The sequence below is a fragment of the Pteropus medius genome, unplaced genomic scaffold (genome assembly GCF_902729225.1).
Source record: "Pteropus medius unplaced genomic scaffold, Ma_sr-lr_union100, whole genome shotgun sequence".
In the NCBI taxonomy this organism is placed as follows: Eukaryota; Metazoa; Chordata; class Mammalia; order Chiroptera; family Pteropodidae; genus Pteropus; species Pteropus medius.
Genome location: NW_024356249.1, coordinates 17,767,222 through 17,776,485, shown reverse-complemented (window position 1 = coordinate 17,776,485; position 9,264 = coordinate 17,767,222). Strand labels below are relative to the sequence as shown.

The 9,264-nt window shown below is 35.8% G+C and overlaps 1 pseudogene; it reads left to right on the top strand.

Moving 5' to 3' along the window:
* Nucleotides 1-607: 607 nt before the first annotated feature.
* On the top strand, nucleotides 608-1,580 carry LOC120601166 (uncharacterized protein C8orf34-like; annotated as a pseudogene).
* The last annotated feature ends 7,684 nt before the right edge of the window (nucleotides 1,581-9,264 follow it).

Sequence of the window (9,264 nt, the reverse complement as noted above, 5' to 3'; positions counted from 1 at the left end):
AATTTATTTTTTCTAAATGCAACATGATTTTTCTTTCAAATGGCAGCTGCTGTAAATATGGGATGGCTAGTGTGTATTTGTTTTTATTACCCATACTGAAACATTTCTGAGAAATAAATAATTCACATAGCTGAATTTATAAGGGCAACTTGGTTGCTGTTACTTTGGAAACAAGTTCTACTGTGTATGTCTATGGACTCAGCTGATGTTGAGCCATTATTTTTTAAATATCAACAATAATTCTGAATTTTCCAAGGATTTTTGTTTCTCTCTTTATTGATTGAATAAAGGCTAACTACATAGAAAAGGATCTGATCAATAGTAACATCTAACCTACACTTCTACTCTAGGAACTAGAGAAAGGATATAGAACTAGGTCCGTAGAAAGCTTGTGATCAAATCTTGAGTTCCTTTCTAGGTATTATGAATCTGATGCTTTCTCAATATGAGAGAGATTGCTTTGCGATTTTCTAAAGAATTCATTTAGGAAAATTCAATTGTATATTTACATATGTAGATGCTAATAATAGATAGTAGCACTCTGTTTAAAATATTTTACAAGCTATTACTACAGATACAACTCTTCTGCCCCATCATAATTATATAATTAAAAATGACTGCTATTAGTCCTAGGCCTTTACCTTCACTCACTCACTCACTCACTCACTCACTCACTCAGAGCAACTTGCAGTCCTGCAAGCTCCATTCATGCAAATATGCCTGTGCCAAAAATTGTTCTTTGATTTTGGGGAACAAAGATGTCTAGGATGTGTTTCCTGACCTCAAGAACTCCACAGAGAGCTGCACCGGAATTAATGACCAAACTAATAACAAAAACACCTGAGTAGCCAATTCCATTTCTCATTGACCATCTTCAGTCTAAACCCCCTTGGTGGGGTTTCCTTGTTTACAACTTCAAAAACTCTATCTGGATCTGCAACTCTTTGGGCGAAAAGCGAAATATCAGAACATAAAAGAACAAGAAGAGATTTCAGAAGCTATGATAAGCCTCAGCAATTAAATGCAAAGAAACCAAAAGAGTCAAAAAGTGACCTGGCTGTGTCTAATATTTCTCCACCATCATCAGAATCCAAAACATTGCCAAGGTCATCCTAAGTGGAACTGGCAGACTAAACCAGAAAGATAGGATTTTGGTGAATCAAACCACATCATTCAAGAGAGCAAGAAGCTGGGGAAAAGCTTTGAGAATCTCTTAGAATATTGCAATTTCAGATGAACTTGATGAGGAAACAATAGTGTTTAATTCTTTTCTGAGGCCCCATGTGGTGGGAGAAAGGACTGGTCAAGAAGAGAATGATGCTGATCTACTAGCTGCTGAAATGATACAGCCCCCAATTCCAAGAAGTAAAAATTAACACCGGGAAGGTGAAGATAGCAGCTTTAGCCCTGCTGGAAGCTTAAGGGTAGAACCCAAGACCACAGATTAAAACAATACCAACATAAGAAACTTCTGGCAGCAGCGCTCTCTCAAGATTCACAGCCCTACTCCATCTGTAACAGAAGAAGATATTAATAATGAAGATGATGCAATGGACTTGCTAGGTAATTTTAAAAATTAATAATTTCTCTTTTTCTTCTTTGGCATTAGAAAAATGTGTAGTGATTAAGGGATTTTAGAAGTTTTAAAGTTTTGTCTTAGGGGAAAGAAAGAGTTTAATACATACTAAGTTGAAGTCACCTAAGCATACAAAATATTAGGCTGTATTTTGTGCTTTATACATGCAGCCCTTTACCTTCTCACTATTTAATCAAGCTTTATTCTGTGTAAAATTGTGATAAAGATTCAAATTTGTTTTCATTGAAGGAAATAATTACTATTATTTAAGAAAAAAAATCATAAATAAACATCAAAGTCATCTATTCAGGACGTCTTCCCTACCTATAAGCTCTTAATTGTAGAAGACAGAAATTATAGTATCTTGGTGCTGAAACAAACTTTGGATGTTCTCTAAGAAAAGAGGTATGAGGACCACATCTTGATGAGGATAAAAATGAATGTGATGCTAAGGCGTTAGAGCTATCGACTAGAGCTAGAGCTATGGAAGGCATAGCAGGCACTGTCTTTCAATCTGTCCAAAGGCAAATCACGAAGCTGTCCTAGACACAAAAGATACACATAATGGAAAATCAAAGCTGCCCATACATCTTTTAAAGCTACATTCTGCTAAAAATCAATGAATCTAGTAAATATTTGCCTTGTCTTCCAGACAAGATCTTTTTTTTTTTTTCTCAGATTTTAGGGACAGCAATAAAGGCAATTGCTAATCTAAACTTGGTTATTAAGACTATAGAGGGTTAATGAAGAGAAACAAATGTGAACTTTGGTACCATGCCATTTAGAATTTACAAGAGCCAAGGGAGTATGTATTGGGCATAGGCAATAAGGTCAGAAGTCTTTGAAGAAGAAAATAGTCCCACTATACACTTATTAGAATGGCCAAAATATGGAACACAGATAACATCAAATGCTGGTGGGAATGTGAAGCAACAGGAATTTTTATTCACTGCTGGTGAGAATGCAAAACAGTACAGTCACTTTGAAAGATAATCTGGTGCTTTCTTATAAAACTAAGCATACTCTTATCATACAATCCAGAGATCATTAAATATAAAAAACCTCAGTATTTACCTATATAAATTAAAAACTCATGTCCACACAAAAACCTTCCCACAATGTTTATAGCAGCTTTAGTTATAATTTTTAAAAGTTGGAGGCAAATAAGATGTCCTATAGTAGATGAATAGATGAATAAACTGTGGTACATCCAGACAATGACTATTAATCAGAACCTGTCCCCCTGCCCTCCAAAAAAAGAAATGAACTATTAAGCTGAAAAAATATGAAGGAACTCTAAATTCATGTTGCTAAGTGAAAGAAGCCAATCTGAAAAGGCTACATATGGTATGATTCCAACTATATGAAATTCTGGACAAGACAAAACCATGGAGACAATGAAAAGACCAGTGGTTGCCAGGGACTTGCCGGGAGGCGAGGGTTGAATAGGTAGAACACAGAAGATTTTAGGATAGTATAAATACTCTGTATTTTACCATAATGATGAATGGATACATATTATTATATGTTTGTCAAAACCCATACAATGTACTACACCAAGAATTAACTGTGTTATAAACTGTGAACTTTGGGTGGTTATGATGTGTCAACATAGATCTATCAACTCTAACAAGTGTACCACTCTGCTGGGGGATATTGATAAATGAGGAAAGCTATGCATTTGTGGGGCTTGGGGGTATATGGGAAATCTCTGTACCTTCTGTTCAATTTTGCTGTAATCTAAAAATGATCTAAAAGAATTAAGTCTTTTAAAAAAGTAAATAGTCAAAAACTTTAAAGAAACTAGACTAACTCCATTGTCATTCGTGATGGATTAAGGAGAGTAGGAGGGAGTAGAAATAACATTACAAAAGTATATCCTGAGAGAGAAGCATTGCTAAAGTGTTCAATGTGTCTGCATAGAGAGTTCTGGGGTGAATCTAATCTTTTTGTTTTTCATTTTAAAGGTCGAGGAGGCTCAGATATGTAAACATAGTGCACACATAGCAGAAACCTTTCAGAATGAGTTAAGGAGTGGGGGATCACTGGGAAATCAAAGAGAACTTTCTAGGTATACTCAGATACAAAGAGGTTGAAGAAAAAACAGGACAGGTTCTATGGTCAGATTGCACTTGGAATCCTGACTTTGCTCCTCATTAGGTTGTTACCTAACCAGTTTGAATCTTTATTTCCTTATCTATGACACGGTTGCCTCATTCTAAACTTTTGGTGAAGGCTAAATAAAATTGGGAAAATATTTAGCACAATAGCTGATACATAATCAGTTCTCTTTTAAAAGCATTAGTTGCCATCACTATTATTATCAATAATGTAGACAATTCCTGAGGCTTATGATATGATAATGGGAGTAGAACTAGATTCTAGTTTTTATCATCTGTGGTATTTCTTATCACCTACAATTTTGTTTCATCTGTACATCTGTACATTCGATGAGCATCACTTCTTTTGACATTGAAGACTGATAAACATATTGACTAGGATTGGGCCCAAGAATAGAAATTTTAGCATCCCTTCAGGCTGATACAAAATCCATTAACTACAACTTTTAGGTGTGATTTAACAAATTAGAAATTAATTTGGCTATACTATCATTAAATTCATAATTTATTTCCTTATCTATGTGGATATCTGTAAAGCCAGAAAAACTATTAAAATTCAAATATTATATATGAAATATAGAGGTGTTCACCAAATGTTTGCTGACTAAGTAAATGAAAGAAAAATGACTAGAGAGAATTTGGAAATATAGAAATGATTGTTAGATGGTAATAGTTGTTTCTCTTCTATTTTTTATTGCTGTTACAATATCATTTTTATAGAACATAAAGAATACTTTTAAACAACTAAGAAAAGAAATCAAGATATGTTTGGTACATAATGTTTCCCTGATTTTCCACATGATAACCCCATCAAAAGGAGATGCATATTTAATTTGTTATAACTTATACTTTATGACTCTGATAGTTACTACATTTTAAGTATTCACAAGTTATCAATTCAATTATCTAGTGTGAATGCTGTTCAAATTTGATATTAATCAGGTTTGTCTTAACTTAAAATATCCATCTTTTTTCTTTTATGACTGCTGTGAAATATATCTGTCAATTTAAACTATCACTCTGAAGGAATGGTATGACTAATAAAGATACATGATGATGATAAAATATATGGGGTTTGTAATGTATTTTTGTTGCTATTGTTATTTTTGAAAAAGATGTTAAACTGAATCTGAATTAGTTTGTGAATTATTCATGTGGTATCAAGTAGCAATGTCATTCACTTCCTATTGTCTGGTACTAGATTCAAACTGGAAGTAAAAAATTAGAGCCTGTGTTTCCTCATTTCTTATGATAAAAGTTTGCTTACAAAGGACCCCAACTTGTAGGCAAAGTCAAAACATTATGCTATTCATTCACTCAGTAAATATTTACTTTATGTACTGTATCTACAAAGTGCTGTAGGGTGAACTAAGATTAAATAAAACTTATTTAATAAATATATGATAAGATAGGAGAATAAGAGCTGTACAAACTCCTTATAACACAACTCATAGTAATCAGTTTAAGAAAAATATTGTGTTGGGCCAGGGCTTCATGGAGAGGTAGCATTTCCTAAATCCTTAAAGAATAATAAAGTATGGAGAAGAAAAAAAGTGTGTAAGTGGTGGGACGGTGTGTGTGTGAGGGGAGGTGTGGGAAGGTACTTGATCCAAGCAGACAAAACTTCATAAGCAAAGTTAGAGAGGAATAAAAATATTAGGCATTTATGAGATGTAGACAATATTTCCACTAAGGATATTACAAAGGGTATAATGAATGACAAACCTAAAGATTAAGGTTTGCATAATATTGTGGGAAGCAGTAAATGCCAGGCTAAGAAATTTGGATTTATTCTATAGGAAAAGGGGAACTCATTAAGGCTGCACTTCAGAAAATAATTTCAGTGGTGATATTTTCAATACATTTAAGAGAAAGTATTTGAGACAAGTGATTATTAAGAGTCCAAATGAATAATAATGAGGGATTGATCTAAGTAGTGGCATAATATACTTTATTTTATTAATCGATGTATCTGATATTTAATACAAGGCTTTGTATTATAAACAAATCAAATCAAAGAAAATATTTATTCAGTATATTTCTACTTAAAATCCAGGCAAGATGTCATATTATGGATTGATTATGGTGAAAATAAAATTTTAAAATAATTCCATCATTACTGACATTTATGATATTCAGTTCCATAGGTATAAAATATATATATAAAAAGAGACTTAAAAGTCAAAGTATTTCATAAACAAGTAGATATGAATAAAAAAGTAGATATGAATAAAACAGAAATCTAAGGAAAATAGACCTCTGCTGAAATGTAAAATGCAAAGTTGTGGTAGGCACTGCTGGTTTTGGATATTCACCTCAATATTCTTTCTCCTTTTCTTTCTTAGTAATAGAACTCATAAATTTATTAAAGAATGTGTCCACCCGGAATAAATATTATATTTCCCAGCCTCCCTTACAGTTAGCTGGTGTCATGTTTTTAAATCTGGCTATGGAGTTTAGTAAAACTGTTTTTATGACTTCTGGAAAATGTCTTTAAAGGGAAACCTGTGTTCTGTCTTTATCGTTCCTTATTGTGGACCTCATGTCTGGAACTTGAGCAGCCACTTGGAAAAGATGAAGAAGCCAGGTATTGTGGATGGCAACGCAATTATACAGAAAAAGGCTGGCTCCTCTATGACCATGGAGTCACCATACTCGTTCTGGACAGCTTGTATAAGATAAATAAAATTCTATCTTGTGTAAACCACTATTGTTTTGTTTCTCCATTACTTGCAAGCAAACCTAATCTTTAGAATGTTTTTCTAGATCTTAAAAGTTCTCATCACAAGAAAAATAGTTTTTTTGTAACTATGTACAGTAGCGGATGTTAACTAGACTTATTGTGATGATCATTTTCCAATATGCACAAATATTGAATCATGTTGTACACCTGAGACGAACATAATGTCATATGTCAATTAAACTTCGATTAAAAAATAAAATGAATAAGGTTAAGGGCTAGTATAATGGGAAAAAACGCTGGGCTGGGAGTCAGGAAAGTGGGGGCTTATCCTACTTTACCAAGTATTTAACTTTGGTCAAATTTCTTAACTTTTCCATGTCACTGATACCCTTATAAAATAGCACTGCTGTTCCCTATTCCTGCTTTAAATCTGAGTATAATTGTAAGGATTAAGTGAAATTATAGCTATAACAATTAGGTTTTCTTAAAAAAAAGAATTAATATTTTTCGAGCAATTTATATTAAAATGACATCATAACCAAAGGAACTGGGAGTGCAGGATGTTGGTTCCAGGACAGGCTTCACAGTACAACTGCCACAAGGTAGAAACTGGATGAGAATCTGAATGGAGCAGAAAGAGAGAACAAAGAAAGGAAGGGAATCTCCTTTGTATAAATGTGTAAATCCAAACCTACATTCTTGACATCTACAGATCTATTGCCTCTTGCTGATCTAGCTGGTGTAGGTAATAAATCATGAATCTGGGTTTCCACAAATCAAAGCACACAGTAAAATCTAGACACCTCTTCATACCTGTCCCACAAGGGGCACTGCTGCCTGGGAGTAGCCATGGTCTTGGAAGAGGCTGACTTTCCTGGTGGCCTGATAAGTTGACTTGGGTTGGCAGGAAAAGCCTCTCCATGCTGTAACTGTTACCTAGGAAGTTTGGGTGGGAAAGGAATAGAAAAGTCTAAGAGCAATTAAGGCAGAAGTGAGTTTTTAAAAATATATCAAACTTTCTTTTGATCAGTTTAAGCATTGTATAGCTAGACCTTCCTCATGTAATGTACTTACATATTTTTTTGTTTGTTTGTTTGTACTTTGTTACTACAAACACCAAGACCAGAGATTAACTTAAAAAGAATTCTTAAATTGAGGAATGTGTCCTGCATGGCCTTAACCAAAGTCTAGAAAACTGAAGGGGTCTGGGCCTGGTCATTAAAGATTCTTAGGCCAGGAGATGAGATAAGCCCATTGGCATAGGACAGCAACTGGGAGTCTCCTCGGTGGCAAGAAAATAGTTCTGAGAGGCTCAAGACAGGCCAAAGTTGTCTATTTCCACAAGGATATGGAACATAGAGCCAGGGCGAGGAGAAATCTGAGCAGGAATTCTGAATCGGGGAGGTCAGTGAGTGAGCAAGTAGGATGTCCCAGCGGGCAAGCTCTGCACAGCCTGAGGGAGTCTGGAAACAAGCCACAAGGAAGGCCGGCTGACGGGTGGATTGGCAACGTGTGGTGGGATTCCAGCCAGGGGACTGGTGTTCAGGCTCCAGGAAGAACAGCTGAAGAATGTCAGGTGCAAATGAAAAACTGAACTCAGAGTTAGAAAACAAGGCGGGACTTGGTGATAAGAAAGGATGTAAAAGGCTGGCCATTAAAGTTCAAAGTACAAGGACAGGAGGGGCCAGCAATAAGGCAAGTGGATCCAAAGCCACTGAAATATGTAGGGGTGCAAGGGTCTTTTTTATTTTTGGGACCAGACTAAAATTAACAATGGAAGCAAACTGGGCTTATACCCAAAACCTAGAGGGCTTTGGGGAGAGGTAGGCTGCTAATCACATTACACTGAACAAGAAGGATTCAAGTGTGAAGTCAGGCAACAGCTATTCATTCATTTAAACCCAATCTGCAGGCCCAGTTCTTCCCTTGCTTTAGATGGTACTGTTGACTTTTTTGGTCATCCTCACAGTATATTCTGGTCACTTTAGTCTTCCAAATCACAGTTCTAATGAGAAAATGATCAGTCCCACATAATTGCAAAAACTTGCACTACATTTTCCATTCTCCCTAGCATAAACACACTCAAAGTAGGGTCAGCTTCATCTCTATTTCTCTCTTATTCTTCCACCTCTCTTCCCCCAGCTGGCTAATTCATGGTTTCTGACTTCTCCCAAGGTAGAGCTGGAGGGGACTGAGGAGAAGATGAGAGAGCAGGAATAGTTTTACTCATATGCTGTCATGGACAACTGGAGATGATGTTCTTTGGGCTTGGTAGGTGTTTAAATCTCTATTTCTCTTTTGGGATACTTTTTTCAGGTTCCTTGGAGAGAAGGCCATTGCTAGGGACTGCTTATCCAAAGTTGCTGTGGTGCAGGGTAATGAAATGCATCGCCTCTGGACGATTGCCTATGATCCCTACTTCAGCCTGAGACATCAAGAGTACATCTCCAACTTCTCTTTTCTGAGAGTAAGAATTTCTCTAGGCAATCTTCTTTGAGAGGAACAAAGCTACTTTCCTGTTCCACTCAATCTTTCCTTTCCTTCATCTTGTCTCTGGGAAAATTTCATGCAATCTTTGCCCCTAACAAATTCTAGAAGAACAGACTGCCCCAATGTATCAGTTTCTCTTAGTTCTACCATCAGGGCAGCCAGCCAGCCACAGTCAGCCTCCTACCCTTTCATTTATGTAGCCTGAGACCAAGTCCACAGTGTCTTCCAAATAGCAATGGACACATGCCAAACTCTCTGAACAGTTCTTTTGATGCCTATTTTTCTGGGCATAATAAGGGGGCAGAGGATAAGAGACTCACAGTTCTCCGATAGCTCTTTAAACTCTCTTCTAATTTCCATGTTTGCCCTTTTATAGCTTCAATATCGATGAAGAC